The 17,049-nt window shown below is 38.2% G+C and overlaps 1 pseudogene; it reads right to left on the bottom strand.

Annotated features, from left to right (window-relative positions):
* Positions 1–345: 345 nt before the first annotated feature.
* Positions 346–16,325, bottom strand: LOC149143273 (pentatricopeptide repeat-containing protein At3g61360-like; annotated as a pseudogene).
* Positions 16,326–17,049: the final 724 nt, after the last annotated feature.

Here is a 17,049-nt window from a genome sequence, read left to right as displayed (position 1 = left end):
AAAGGAGAAAATGAATTGCAAAAAAGTCCAAGATGTTTTTTAATCGAGATAAATGATACCCTAAGACACAGAGTTAAACATTGTATAATACAAATAGCTACCAAAAAAGGAACCAGTCTTCAGGAAAAACTGAGAGCATCTTATTCCATTGTTGAGCTTCATCTATATTGCCTCAGTCAATGTTATTGAGGTTTTTGAAATTCACTGATAACCACATCATCACAACAAGAAATGGAAACCAACATTGTAAACACTAACTTAGCCCAAAGGCAGGTAGCTCCCCCCTTAAGGGGACTAACTTGAAAAATTGAAATAGTGATTACTTGGTCTGACTTTAAATACTTTTCATTTTTTTTCAAGTTGTGCATATGCATCTTGCTTACCTTCTTGACTCAATTCCTTCTTCAACTTTGTCATAGTTTCAACAAGTTATTGCACTCCTCTGGCAATTGCCTCCATAAAATACTTTAGTGCTTCTAATACTCCTCCTGGGTCACAAAACCAATCAGTTAATATAGAAACATAATTTAATATTGGGAAAATGGCCTTCTTTATAATGTGTTTTCACATCGTTACAACCATCTCTGGATCATCTATTTCAAGATACATTTTTATTTCCATAACATAATTATCATAAAGAGGACAAAATTCATCCTTAGTCATTTCTCGAAAAAAGCTTGATGCCTCCTCCACCTTGCGGGATGTGATAAATACCTTCAAAAATGGTATTGTAAGTCGTAAAATTAGGAAAGATCCCATTAAAAAACATATCATCCAACAGACAATCAACAAAATATATTTGGATCAGGATTGCATTGCAAGAAATGCCAATCATTGTATTATAAGTAGGAAAATAAAGGACAATACCATTTTTCCTCATAAACTCCCAAATTCCATAAGAATCCTTCATTTTATTACACTGGTAAAGGATTTGTAGTATATTCGGAAGAAGGCCAGATTGAGAAAACACTTCCTATTACTCATCGTGGATAGATACCTCGATGCCTCTTCAAATCGAGAGCCATTGACCAGAATCCTCATGAGGGCATTATAACTCAATCTGTTGTTCGACAACCATCCAAAAGCGAATGACCATTTCTCTAAAGGTGATTCTAGCATTAGTCACATCACCTATGATCTCATATCCCTCTAATAACAATGCATACGTGTCAGAATCTAGGGTGATCCTCACCTTCATTCTATCGAAGAATTCCACCGTCGCTTTCACATGCTTGTGCCTACACAACACACTGAAAAGACAATTTAGTGCAACGACATCCTGTCGGAATACATACTGCTCCATCACTTCGAACGTCATTCGCGCCTCCTCAACCTTACCAGCCTACAAATAATTCCAAAACACAAAGGATAATGTTTCCATGGACAGTATTGTTACAGATCCATTTGGGCACATCAACCCCAACTTACAGATCAGTACTTTTAGGGCCCATCAAACCCTAATTCAGTTGTTACATGCCCTAATGAAGTCAACCATCAGAATGCATCCTTCCCAAGATATTCCATGATTGAAATCATCCAAAAACTACATCTAAGAAGATCAACGCAGGAAGGCCTTTATCAGGGTGCACTGCAGTGCAACCCAGTACACTGCCAGGGTGCATTGCAGCACACCTAAGCCCTCTTTGGCCTGCGCTGGGCGAATTTTAGCAAAATATGCATTGGGGTTTGGAATATTCTTATCCATATGATGCCTTTAGAAGTTTCCCAAGGCTATCCACTCCTTTGGGCTCAAAATTGGATGAGGGAGGAAGTTAAGGAACATCAATCCCTTTATCCCTTCCTCCATGGAACTAAATCCTAAGTTTGGTAGGGCATTCATTGTCACCATTTATAGCATAACTTCCTTCATTCACCTATAAAAAGACCACTCATCTAAGTGATCAGGGGCTGGAAATCATTGAATTATAGGGAGATGTTGTTAGTATGAGACTTGAGTTGGTTTCAAGTATTGTAATGATGTCAAAATGTCTTGCTTGTTATGAGGAGAGGATGGGATTGAACTAGAGTGACACTAGATCAAGAAAATTGGGTTGTAACTCTTCCTTTTACTAATAAAGTGTTCAAATCTTTTTCCATATGTTTGTATTGTTTATTGATGATTTCATATGTGTATTATGCACTTGATTCCATTTTATGTTTAATCAATAGATCATTATCATATGCTTTGATCGGTTTTGTCTTCTGTCTATGTGTAGGTACTTTTCAAGTGGATTAAGTATGAAAAGGAGCAACAAAATTGGTCAAGGAAGATAAGGAGTACGCGAAAGCTTCAGGTAGGCTTTTTTATTGTCTTACTTAATCTATTGGTTATAGAAAAAGTAGAGAATTCTTTGAACTGTTGTTCTAAACAACAGTGGGAGTCGATTATCCATCTTAGTAGCTTATCAGCCTCTTAAGACATTTTTACATACTGTACTTGTGGTCGTTGATTGAATTTTAGTCTTATTTCATTGAAAATTGAGTCAAAATTGTGTCAAATTGCCTTCAAAAATGGCTTACTGTCACCAGTGCAGCCCAATAAAGGACGCAGTGCGCTGCAATGCACTTCCCGCATAGAACCAGTGCACTGAAGCACACTGTCTCTTACTGCAGCCTGCGCTGATCCCTTGAGGGTCAGTTTCCCATCTAGGAGCTTAATTGTTTTGCCAATTTTCTCCTGTTTGAATGATTTTCTAAATATCAATGATGTCTTGTCTCTGAAAACTGTTTTTCATCTCCTTAGTTGGCCCTACTTAGACTAGGAGTGATAAATTTTTCTTATGTATTTACTTTGTCATTTTCAATCTATAGTCGAAAGTTAGTGTTTTGGTCGATTGATCTTTGTCAAAAGAAAGTGTCGTAAAATCGTCTTTTCCTTCGAAAATTGAATTGTCGTAATGTCTTCATGCATGACAGATTGATTGATTGATGTGTGCATATGATTAGTATTTTCGTTGAAAGTGTCGTAATTCCTCATTTCTTTGAAAATGAAAGTGTTGTAAAGTCTTCCTTTCCTTGAAAACAAATTGTCGCAAAAGCGTCATTTTTATGAAAAGATTTTATTGATCGATTGTGCATTGATTTTCCTTTTTGTTCATTCACGTTAAGGGAAATCGAAAAGAAATACATGCATGTTGCATTGAAAATTTTTGTGTGTGCTGATAGGAATAGTGTAGGGAATTTGCATTTAGATCGTGCTCTTTTCTCTTTGATCAAAAGGAATCTGATTGCTCTATCCCTAAGTAGCTAGGATTTTTCATCATTAAATTGAATGGAAAAAATTCTTATCATGATAGTTGCATTCCTAGGAATTTCAGAATACATCAAGTGGTGAACTTGAAAGGCAAAATCCTCAACAAGATCAACTTAAAATAAACATCAATTTACCTAATGGAGCATTGTCATTAACGAGAACATTTAGTGGTTCTAGGCTAGAGACGTGGTCTGGCGTCGTAAAACAAAGCAGTTGTCGCTAACTTGTCTGTAATACATCCCAAGTGTGATACTTCATTCCACGTACGTGAGTATATCATAGCTCGTCCATGTACCTTCAGGTATATAGGGCGGTGTTACAGTACATAAAGTATATGGGAATGATCTCACTGTGCAGTTTTTCATTAGACAATGCTTATACGGACTGGGCCTCCATGTACCTTTAGGTATATATGGGAGGACAACTCTAGGTTGCTATCCATCCTTAAGTAACCGAGTCAACTGCCTTGTAAACTGTGATACACTGAACACAGCATTCAGGGAGATTTCTTGCTCGTACTTCTTGGTTCGCCAAGAGGTATTCTACATTTCACAGTTGCTTGGTAAAACTTTTGCCTAGTATACCCCTTTTTGTTTATTTCTTTTTTGATAATAAAATTAATCACCAATCATGGAGGAACATCAACCCATACCCCGTCATTTGCGGAGAACAGCAAGAAAACCACCTTTGCCTCCCGAGGTGACACCAATTCGAGCAAAGTGATCTCGCTTAACTGACTCTAGTACATCAAGAACTCCTAGTTCTTCATCTGAGTTACCTGATTCATCTATTTCAGTAAGTACAGAGACTCCAGTTACTCCAACTATTTTTGGTACATCTATTCCTGAGGAAGAAGTTTCACAATTACGTGAGGACATTAGCACTGATCCTAGTGAAACAGTAACCGAAGTTGTTCAACAACAAGTTGATCCTCAACTTGAAATTGCTTAACAAGAAAGTACTTATGAACTTGAATCAGTTCAACCAGAAGTTACTCCAGAATCTATCCCAGTTCAAACAGAAGTTACATCTGAACCTGAAGTTGTTTAGGAACCTCTTTCTGAAACTCTTTTTCATTTACGCAAACACCTAGACTTCGAATTTGAACATTCAGAAGTTGTTACTTTACTGGAATACGATCAATCGGTTACCCCTCAGACATCAGTAACTATTGAAACTTCAACTTCATCAACACCAGAAATCTTTCATGGACCTGACAGTGAAGTTCTTCCACTAGGTTTAATTGTTATAGAGGAGGAATTAGGAGAATATTCCACACCTTGAACCCCGTTTCACTAGGCTTTATCTTTACCCTAATACTCCTGATTTTTTCGCTTCATTTGATCCTGCTTCTTTTCAAGTACCCGTCGATTCTTTAGGACAAATTTTGGGTCAGTTAACTATGGTTGAACAACCGTCAACATCTCAGATTGTATCATCTGATGCAACTACAACAGAATCTTCTGTTGTAACTTCTTCGATGTTTTCTACCACACCTAAGTCACACCTATATGGTGAATCGTCCATCCCGGTTGGTTACCAATCATTGTCTGGAACCCACTCAAGGGTTGCTTCTATACCATGGTCATCACCCATGTCCTCAACTGAAATTTTACCTAGTTCTTATCTAATGGAAACTCAACAGTTTGATCTTACATATTAGTATCAAGCTAGGAAATCTGGTCAACAAAGACCTATGTATCCATTAAATACTAGATTTCCACCATATGAAGAGAAATATGCTTATTCACCGTATCCTCCTTATTATGGAGGACTACCATATGGTAATAGCCCACAGTATTCAGGTCAATCTGGAATTAGAGTTTGTCAATGGAAACCAACAATACCAATTCAACCAAGGCTTGTGTATCAAACACAACCAATGCAAACTGTGTTAGCTATTCCCACTACACCTGGTGTTACTACTATACCACAGTCACAAGTTCAAATTGTTGTATCTCAACCGGTACAAACTAATCCTTCTACCTTGAAATCACAAATTTAAAGTCAAGAAGTTCAAGTTGCTCATGTTGTTGTACAACAACCACTTGTTTCTAGAGTTTAGCAACAACCTCAGATTAGTATACCCTTATTTAGACTAACCTAGGCTTACACTAGTATAGTTTATTCACAACCTGGCCAGCCTTTCATTGCTAGATAGCAACAACCATTAAATCAACAACAGTTGTACCAACAACAGCAATAATTGATTCAACAACCGTGGTAGCCTCAACTTCAACAACCCCAATTCGAGCAATTCCAACCCCAGTTTGGACTTGTTCCACAGGCTCAACCTGGTTTTGGTCAATCTCAAGCTTACCAAGGTCCTGGTCAACAAGGCTTTGTAGGTTATGGACAAACACACATTCAACCTAGTTATAAACAACCACCTTATACTATTTTTTTTCAACAGCCATACAAAGGTTACCAAATGCAGATGCCCTATGTCGGTATGCAAATACATATTGCTCAGGCAATTCCATTATATCCCGGGTATGCCCAACCTGACTTGAATTGACAGTTTCCATTTGTAGCAACTTTAGAATTACCAGATTTAAATCAGCTCACTAATGATCCAATCTTATATGCACCTTGGTGGCCGGTAATTCCACATAAGTTACCATCTGACATTCCAAAATTTAACGGAAATCCTGGAGAAGACCCATCAAATCATGTTATGACCTTTCATTTGTGGTGTTCATCAAACTCCTTAAATGATGATTCAGTCAGAATTCGTCTTTTCCAAAGAACACTTATTGGTCTAGCTGCTAAATGGTACATTGAATTACCAAGAGCTTCTTTCGATAATTTCACCACTTTAGCCACTACATTTTTGACCCACTTCCAGTTACCTATCAGATACGAGACTGGAACAGAACTCCTAACCAACTTTAAACAGACTACTGCTACCCATATATTAGATCATATTCATGAGTGGTGGCGTCGTCGTTGAATGGTTAAGACATATGTTCTTGATCAACTTTTAGCTGAGTGGTTCATAAAATCCTTGTTGCCATCAATCATCGAGGATGTGGAAAAAGGTGGAGTTGTCACAGAAGAGAAAGGTATTGCTCATGCCCAATACTTGGATTTTATTTACACACAATATGGCAAGCTTTATGATAAAATTCCTAATGCACCTCGACTAGCTTTCACTATTCCTCCTCCTCCATAATCGAGTAAGACTCTCATGCTGGTGATAGTGTGATCGGTTCTTCAAGCACACAAATAGTAGGAAGACCATCTAGTCAAACTCTTGCTGTTTCCAATCAAACTACCAATGCATCAAAAAATACCCTTGCCTCTGAGATTAATGCCATGTCATCTGACAAAGGAAAAAATCCAAAGCAACCAGGGAGCAAGAAAAAGGGGAAAAACAAAATGAAACGAGAAAATTCCCCTCCAGAGAAATCATATGATTCCTCTACTTCGGCAAGGAAACCTCATTATCCATGTCTGATATCTAATGACAAACATTTTACAATAGATTGTCCACATCGCTCTGAGGTCTCTAAACTTTTAAAGACTTCAAACACATTGACAGTGTTGACTGATCCGTTTCCAACCCCGAAGACACATTTGGTTGTAACAGACCATGCTTCACATCCCAAGTACTCATGTTGTCCATCACAAATCCACAAAACAAAGTTTTGGTGTCAACAGAAAACAAAGATTATGGAAATCCATTGTTATCGAATAATCACGCCACTGATCAACCTAATACTTCGACTTTGACTTCATCTGAAGTTGTTCCACCCATTGTACCTGAATTGACGAGAAAACCACCAAAGGGAGTTGTGCATAAATCGACATTCAACCCTCAGGCTCAAACAGCTCAAAATTATAACATAGTGGAAGATCTTGCTCAATCACCTTCTGCTATGTCGACACTCAAGGTGTTGAAAAACTATCCCTCCCAAAAGTAGGCTTTACTATCAGCAATAGGTGGAATAGATCCTACGGATTCAAATCTTGTGGTTTTTAACCATGCGGGATATTCACCACAGTTACCGGCGCAATTAGCTTTCCTAATCCAAGTAAAAGCTCTCAATAAGAATGTTCACCGAACTATTATTGATGAGGGGGCATCTACTTGCATTATGTCCATGAGCTACTGGAAAACACTTGGTTCGTCACCATTGTCACAATCACCAACCACATTGAAAGCTTTTGATGAAAGAACATATACTCCATGTGGGATTTTGAGTATCTTGCAAATCGAACTTGGGGGAAAAACGGTTACTGTTGAAGTTGACGTACTTGACGGACCCCTTGATTACAACATTTTATTGGGAAGGCCTTGGGTATATGTTATGGCTGTTGTGCTTTCCACGTACTTTCGTACTATTACATTCCCTTTTAAGGGTGGAATCACAGCCATTGCTTAGCTAGCCTTCTTTTCCAATAGTTCACAGGCTACAGGAAGCATTCTATTGGTACACAGACCCCCGCTGTCACTTCAAAGTGTTGGAGTAGGTCTCTTTAAAGATCCTTCCCTAATGGGTACTTTTACCCTCCCGTCACCATCTGATTTGGCAAAAGTGGCAAGAGTAGAGACTTACAACATGATTTCCTCCACCTCATCTGATTTAAGGAGGATTACCAACCAAGTTGAAGTTGATAGTAATATTGAGGTGATGTCGTTAAGCCCCATTGAATCATCATAGCAATTAATATTTCGGGCTTGTGCGGAAAACCAAAATCTGCACTCAACAATTGTATGGGTAGATAGGTTGTTAGAATATGGTACCTCTTCGAATCCTTTTTAACGTATACATTCTACGGATGAAGGAATCATCCAATCAATGACGATAGGAGAGGAACTGTGGGAATATTATCATCATCATTCCCATCTTCTAGATGAAATCGAAGATTATACAAATGAGCTTAACCACCCATCAATCATTGATTTCCTGTAGAATTCTGTTGGAGTAGATATTGTAGATTCGGAGCGTAATTTTTCAAACATAGAAGAAATGATTTCTATAAACATTTTGATTTTCCCTATACCTCTTACCGATTGGGTATCTAACATTGTTCCAATTATGAAAAAACAAGGGATAATTTGAGGGTGTGTCGATTATAGGGATGTAAATCAAGCATGTCCAAAAGACAATTATCCTACACCCTTTATCAACCAGATTATGGACAAATGTGCCAGATGTGAAATATTCTCATTTATGGATGGATTTACTGGCTACAATCAAAACAATATCCGCCCATAGGACCAATCTAAAACACCTTTTATTTTTTTGTGGGGCACATTCACCTATCGAAAGTTACCTTTTGGTTTGAAGAATGCAGGGGCTACATTTCATAGGGCGATGAATTATGCCTTCCATGACATCAAGCACATTGTTCAACCTTATATTGATGATTTTCCTGCTCATTCACAAAAGCGGACTGATCACTCGCAACATTTGAGACCAATATTTTTACGGTGCCGACACTACAAGATATGACTCAATTTGCACAACTATGTGTTTTATGTTAGCTCTGGTAATTTCTTGGATTTGTGGTCTCAAAATATGGAATTCGACTCGATCCAATTAAGGTTTAGGAAATCCTTGACTTACCTCCACCTTTAAACTTATTACAGTTACAGAGACTTCAAGGGAAGGCAAACTTTCTGAGGAGGTTCATTCCAAACTATGTTGAATTGGCTAAAGGCTTTACTCGTCTATTGAAGAAAGGGGTACCCTTCCATTGGGATCAGGTTGCGCAAGCTTCCTTTGATGCTCTTAAAGATTCCCTGATTAGAGCATCATTAATGTATGCCCCAAACTATCAAAAAGACTATTACGTATATCTCTCCGCTACATATACAACCATTGGCATGGTTTTAGTCCAAGAAGAAAGTGGAATTGAAAATCCTATTTATTACTTGAGTCGTAATCTCAATGATACAAAAAGTAAGTATTCCTATGTTGAAAAGTTAGCTTTGGCAACCGTTCAAGCTGTGCAGAGATTTCGTCATTACATCCTCCTCCGTAAAACTACTATTGTTTCGGATTGCAACCCTATGACATACATTTTGTCACATCAATTGCTGGGGGGAAAATATTCAAAATGGATAGTTATTTTGCAGGAGTTTGATTTGGAATTCATCAAATCTAAATCAAAGAAATCTCTTATTTTCGCCGAATTACTTTGCGACCTTCCCCCATCCTCCAATGATTCAACATCAGAAGCATCAATCTTGGATGAGTCTCTATTTCTTATCTCGTCAAGTGATCCATGGTATGGAGATATACTAGTTTATCTCTAGACCCAAGATTTCTGGCCTAATACCTCTTGCTCTGAACAGCGACGTACCCGATACCAAGCCAAAGATTATCTAATCATTGGTGATATGCTTTATCATCGTGGTGTCGATACGATTTTATGTAGGTGCCTCACTCATGAGGAAACCAAGAAATCTTTGAAAGAATGTCATTCAGGTGCTTGTGGTGGACACTTATCTGGGTATGCTACCGCGCAGAGAATCCTTTGTGCTGGTTACTTCTAGCCAACCATATTCAATCAAAGATTGCATTATTGCTCTCAGAAGCTATCATGCATCCTAGATATATGACCAAAAAACCAGATTTCCACCTGCACCATTGCATCCAATCATTGTTTTTGGCCTATTTTCCAAATGGGGCATTGACTTTATGACATGTAACCCCACCTCGGCTGGGGGGCATGGGTATATTATAGTCATCGTTGACTATTTTACCAAATGGGCTGAGGCGATGCCAACATTGAAGAACAGTGAAACGACTGCTTTATTGTTCTTCAACCATGTGGTTGCCAGGTTTGGTGTACCACAAGCCATAGTTACAGATCATGGATCGCATTTTCGCAATCACATGATGGTTGAGTTCACTGCCAAGTTAGGACTGTCACATGATACTTCTACTCCATACCACCCACAAGCTAATGGACAAGTTGAGGCCATCAACAAATTCCTTAAGCGCATTTTGCAGAGAATGATTGGAGTTCATAAAATAAATTGGCATTTAATCCTGTACTAGGATCTGTGGGCATATCGAACCTCGATGAGAAATGTGACCGGATTCACACCCTTTTAGTTGGTGTATGGTTTGGAAGCAGTCTTACCGATTCAATGTGAAATATCGTCTCTCAAACTGGCAATTGACCTGACACTTCTGAAGAAGCTTGTTTCTTGGATTTAATCCATCTGGATGAAACCCATCATGATGCCGCATTGGCTAACAAAGCACATAAGAAATGTATTAAGGCACAATATGATAGAAATTTCAAGCCTCGTGTCTTCTCAGAAGGTGACCCGGTCTTGCTTTACGATCAAGAGTCTGATAAACTTGGAGTAGGAAAATTTGAACCGCTATGGATGGGCCTTATATTTTTAAGCGTGTTTTAAGGAAAGGTGCCTACGAGTTAGTGGACTATGATGGGATTCCATTGCCACAGCCCCGAAACGGGTTGTACCTTAAACATTACTATGCCTAGTTAAGTGTAGTAAAACTCATTGTATATATGCTTTGATTGCATGTGTGTGTGTGTGTGTTTATTTTATATTTTTTATTTGGTTAAGTAATCCACTTTTCATTTGTTGTAGATGTCAAACTTTTCAGAACCATTTGTTGGTTACGCCGATGGGACTAGTCGTAGTATGTACAACCTATCTTCTGTAGCATGGGCCATTTTCACTCCAAGCGACAAGTTAGCGAGTTTTAGAGGGATTTGTATTGGTCGATCGACAAACAATATCGCTGAGTATAGCGCGTTGATTGAACTTCTCTCTTATTTCATTTCACTTGGCATATGCCAAGTCATCATTAGGCTGGACTCACAACTAGTTGTACTACAACTTACAGGTGTTTATACCATCCGAAACCCAGAAATACATTGCATGTTCCTTAGAGTTCATATTTTGGAAAGGTATTTTGAACACATTCAATATCAGCATATTTCCATAAATCTAAACACATTAATTGATTCTCTAGCGAATTATGTGTTAAATAGACATTTACGACATATGTAAAGTAAATACTTTCAATTCACATCATCAGTTGAATAGGATTGCATCACATAACCATAATAAAACTCTGAAAGTAAAATAGATAGTTGTTTTAAAATCTTTTACAAACAGTTTGTGTTTAAGACAAAAATTGGTCATCTAACCCAAAAACTCAAAATGTATGCAAAAAATATCTAAGTAGACTAGTGGTGCTCATGATAACAAGTCACAGCCTATGATATCATGCATAAAAGTCTCATCCAATGACTCAGAACACCAATGGTGTGGTGCTGCAGTCGCATAGGCAACTCCTCGATCCGAACATCCAGAATGCCTAGGGTCAAACCCTCCATGTGGTCTTGTAGTTCAGCCAGTGTCTCGGCTAAATCTAAGTCTCGGAGAACTACTCTCCCAACATGTCTTTGTGTTGGCCCACCTGCCTCTCGTTAGTGCCCCACAGATCGAATAGGTCCAATGTCTGCATACATAAAAGATGATCTTTTTTAGTCTTGGAAATAATCAAAAAACACAAAAAAAAATGTAGAAACTTTAAAATCAAAAAACACTTTGTTCAAACAATTTACCTATAGCACCCCACTGTGCTCCAACTGGTAACATCAAGTCTAGATCTCCACAGAAATCCATCCCTGAATATGGATACTCTACGATGGCCATATCTTGTCGATCAAGCCACTCAAAGAATGCAAGGGTAAATGTAATCAATGACTGACCAGCATGCCTAGCGATAAGATCTACCCATCTTTACATCCATGGATCCCTAGGTCCAGATACACCCAGTGAAACAAGTTGTGGCTGCATAAGTGGAATTCTCTCCAAGGAGAAAGAAATTAGGACTGACCCATAGCCAAATTTCTTTATCTTTCCACTTTTCACCTTGGTTAGTTGTTCTTTCAAGGATGAAAGTATTGCCTCACACTAGTTGAACACTTTTGGCTCTAAACACTCTAATGCATACTGCATGTATGATCTATTTGCCAAATGTAGTGTCACACTGCCAGCCAATTTGGCAATAGTAAAGAGGATCGTCCTCAATGGTAAATCACTAACATCCCTGATGTTAATCTTTCCGTCCCTGCTAGGTTGTGTACCTGGCTGATAGAACTGTCATATGTAATCTCTCACTGATTCACCCCCTTTGGAAAATCCAGAAAGTGAGATGGGGGCACCCTTCCTTGACAGTCCGGTAAGAAAGTACATGTCATCAATGGTAATTGGGACCACTTTGTCTCTAATGTGAAATTCCTGATTGGTAGGATCCCACGAACGAACAAGGAACTGCAAAAGTTCAATTTGTTGCCTCATACCAGATAATCGGAAATATTTGAGTAACCCATAATTCCTTAGGGCCTCAACCATGCACTTGTTATTTAGGGGAATCATATCCTGTTCTTTGTGCTCTCATTCTCTCCATGTAATCATCATTTTGATCCAATGAATACCTGAAAATACAACCATAAGGAAAATTAGGATCCATTTCTTGCAAAAAATAGAAGAATTTTTGGGTGAAAACAACTGAATGAAATTGGGTTTTGCGCTCAACGCAGCCCAGCCTTAGAGATAGTGCGATGCAATGGAGGAAGCCTTCTAGGTGAGTGCACTGCGGTGCACCTTTCGATGATGAAAGGGTGCGCTGATCCCAGGTTTGAAAATTGAAACCCCAGGGGGCCCAAAAACTCAAAAATTTTGCCTAAAACGGAAAATGAATGATATGAAATAAAAGAGAATAGAGATAGTTCTTACCTGGTCCAGACGGTAAGAGGAATGGCCCACTGAATCTTCCACAATAAGCTGGTGAACTTCGAAGTAAAAACTGCTCCAAATCACCAAAATCAAAGGGTAAATGTGAAATGGTAAAAATGAATGGTAAAACTTGTTTTTATGTTTATTATTATTTATGTTTATTTCTTGCACATTAATCGAGTAAACATTAGTTTTTATTCATTTTATCCATGAAATAGGTATTTTTAATCTATTTTGATGGAGTTTTGAGCAGATTTGACAACTAACATGCAGAATTTGACGTGCTCAAATGTAAATTGAACATCTTTGACCACAAATCAAAATTTTATCTCTTTTTCGAGCTTTGTTAAAAACAAAAAAGGAACCCCCTTGGAGTCCTCTTTAAGCTCTTTTCGGACTCTCTAAACATGAAAATATTTTCGAGTGCTTGTCACTTCCAGCTCATTAGCGGATCGGAATTGATATCTACTCAGTATAAGTTTAACCCTTTTTCAGGCTGAGATAGATTAACTACGAAAACGTAATACGTTGATCAAACATGGTCAATAGGTTCTCTCTCGTATTGTTTTATGCCTTTTCGGACTTGAGAGACAAATCTACGAAAAATAACTTTTGGAGTTTCCTTTTTGTCCTTTTCAAACTCTCTAAACATGAAAAGGACTGAGTTATCTTTGTCATTAAACTCGTTAAAAACATCAAATAGCGAAAAACTTGTCCATCTAGACAAGACCGAGTTTCACCTTCACTAGACTTGTTAAATCATCAAATAGTGATGGATTCACCCGAAGGGTGGAATTATACAACAAGCATATGTTATCCTCCTCAAGCTTGACAAAAATAAAGAGGTACTGGTCAACAATGACTGGGAAAATGGGAAAACGGGGAGAACACTTTATGGTAGCAAGTCGCTCTTGAACATGACACTTTCACCTCATCACTGTGACTATGTAGGTTGGGTCATTCATCTTGATGGTTATCACACCGTTGGTCTATCATACCATCCATTACTTTGTTTTCGGTCAATGCTACCAATTCATTTTAGTTTCACCAACATGTTCAAGAGAATTCATTCAGTTCAAACTTCATCCTTTGCAATGCCGTAAACCTTCATTTTCATGACCGCCATTCTTGAACCTTCTATCGTCAGTCGATTTTCATCTCAAAAATCATTTACCTCGTTTCGTGTCGTTGATGTGGGATACATGAAGGCCCTCCTGTGATGAGTCGCTTCTTGTCGACATCAGCACATTATCCAAGAAGTTGACTTAGAAACACCCCTTCAGTACCTTGAGGCTTGCATACATCAATGGCAGGTTTCTCGCTTCCAACTATAGGTTAACATCACTGGCCTTCGACCGAAAGACTTTGTATGGTGTTCGACATCAAATCATTTATTCACACCATGTGAAATGTACTATAGTACCTTGAGGGTCATTATCATTATCAGTGATTCCTCTCACATCTGTTAACGGCTTACATCATTGGCCGGTAATCAAATGATGTCTTCCCATGTTTGGCTTCAGATCATCTATTCACATGGTTAGACTTGTACTTGAGCGAAAGATTGAATGAGATTGAAGACCCTAGATCTAGTTCCATCCATCTGGGCTGCGATATTTTTCAGGAGTACTAAATCAAATGTACAATGGCCTTACATTCATGGTCAACCATTCATGGGTCTATATCTGTAGACAACTATATTTGTACATGTAATGAAAGTTTATAAGCTGAGCATGGGTATGCCTTCCCTCAACAAGTTCATGAGAAAAAATCAAATTATCATGATATATGTATTGTAATTGATGCAAGTCACCTTCCACTTCGAAACCTCCTCTCCACATAGTAAAGTATTTCGCTCGACATACATATATACGACTTCATGCTTAGGGGGCAACTGTTACAGATCCATTTGGACACATCAACCCCGACTTACATATCAGTACTTTTAGGGCCCATCAAACCCTATTTCAGTTGTTACATGCCCTAATGAATTCAACCATTAGAATGCCTCCTTCCCAAGATATTCCATGATTGAAATCATCCAAAAACTGCATCTAAGAAGATCAGCGCAGGCAGGCCTTTATCAAGGTGCACTGCAGTGCAGCCTAGTACACTGCCAAGGTGCATTGCAGTGCACTTAAGCCCTCTTTGTCCTACACTGGGAAAATTTGAGCGAAATATGCGTTGGGGTTTGGAATATTCTTATCCATAGGATGCCTCTAGAAGTTTCCCAAGGCTATCCACTCCTTTGGGCTCGAAATTGGATGAGGGAGGAATTTAAGGAACATCATTCCCTTTATCCCTTCCTCCATGGAACTAAATCCTAAGTTTGGCAGGGAATTCATTGTCACCATTTATGGCATAACTTCCTTCATTCACCTATAAAAAGACCACTCATCTAAGTCATCAGGGGCTGGAAATCATTGAATTATAGGGAGATGCTATCAGTATGAGACTTGAGTTGGTTTCAAGTATTATAATGATGTCAAAATGTCTTGCTTGTTATGAGGAGAGGATGGGATTGAACTGGAGGAGTGACACTGAATTAAGAAAATTGGGTTGTAACTCTTCCTTTTACTAATAAAGTGTTCAAAGAATTTTCCATATGTTTGTATTGTTTATTGATGCGTTCATATGTGTATTATGCACTTGATTCCATTTTATGTTTAATCAATAGATCATTATCATATGCTTTGATCGGTTTTTGTCTTCTGTCTGTGTGCAAGTAATTTTCAAGCAGATTAAATACGGAAAGGAGTGACAGAATTGGTCAAGGGAGATAAGGAGTAAGTGAAAGCTTTAGGTAGGCTTCTTTACTGTCTTATTTAATCTATTGGTTATAGAAAAAGTAGAGAATGCTTTGCACTATTGTTCTAGACTTAGCTACTAGTATAGGGGTTTAGGTGTTTATCCATAGACACTAAGAATTCCCAAAACAAGTATCTTCTCATTCTTCGTTACCTTGATGCAATCCCACATTACCTCAAATAGTTTTTCTTTGCCAAGAAAATGAACAAGAAAATTAAATGCGATGGGATTGTGCTTCCTACCAAGGTTTAAGCTGGCCTAAGGGAAAAAACTTATGGTATCTATGCCTTACCCATAGGACAATTTGAGCACATTCTCCACAAACTAGATTGAAACCCCAAGCTGCAACTCATTCAATTCATTTTCAATGCACATCTGGGGAAGAAAATTTAGAATGTTTCTCACAACCATTTCAATCAACATCATTCAAGGATACTAAGAGGGTTCCAAACTGGGCTCTTTGGGAGCTCGCGGTGGCAATGGCGAGTGAAACAAGGGCTTCATAGAAGGGGACACCATGGATATCCATAAGGAATAATTAAAGGATAAAGGATCGAGTTTACTGTGCAATGGAACTTCCATTTTAAATGAATTCAGTAGGGTTATTGTGCAATGAAGCTTCCATTTTAGATGACATATTAGGATAATTTTGTAATGAAACTTCCATTTAAATAAAGGATTAGGGTTGATGTGCAATGAAGCTTATTTCTATCTTCTTTCCCTTGGCGACTGTTGTTGATAAGAGGTAAACTTCAATGAAAATAGAATATTGGGGTTACAAGCATTTATGTACCTAATTCAGACGAAATCTTGCTTCTTGGGTTTCGAACCACATACAACCGTGCTCAGAGTTCCTACCTCATGAGGCTTGGATAGTGCTTCGATAGTCCATACAATCAAGATATTTGATGCAATGTGTCTAAGCTTCCTATGCAGTCCACAAGGACTTCAGTTTAAACCACACCAAAGGATAAATTGAATTCAAGGCCACCCCTATCGTCATTGTTAAACTAGGTATAACAAGTGGACCTTATTTTGGTGTATTGATGAGGAGGGTTCAAACCTAGGGGTAGAGTATGACGTGTTAAGGTGACTGGATATCAAAATGATCTCAAAAGGACATTGTTAGTGTCTTCCTTACAACAAAAAAATTCAACTATAAATAACCAACAATATTTTTTAGATCCATTTTAACTTCCAATCTACCAAGCCTTGAGAGGGATCAAATCTCTTTTCATTCTAA

The sequence above is a fragment of the Pinus tabuliformis genome, chromosome X, assembly GCF_031772625.1.
Source record: "Pinus tabuliformis cultivar Carrire ecotype Pingquan chromosome X, CPIR1, whole genome shotgun sequence".
Taxonomy (NCBI): domain Eukaryota; kingdom Viridiplantae; phylum Streptophyta; class Pinopsida; order Pinales; family Pinaceae; genus Pinus; species Pinus tabuliformis.
The sequence above is the reverse complement of the archived record's forward strand: the minus strand, read 5'-3'. Positions and strand labels throughout refer to the sequence as shown.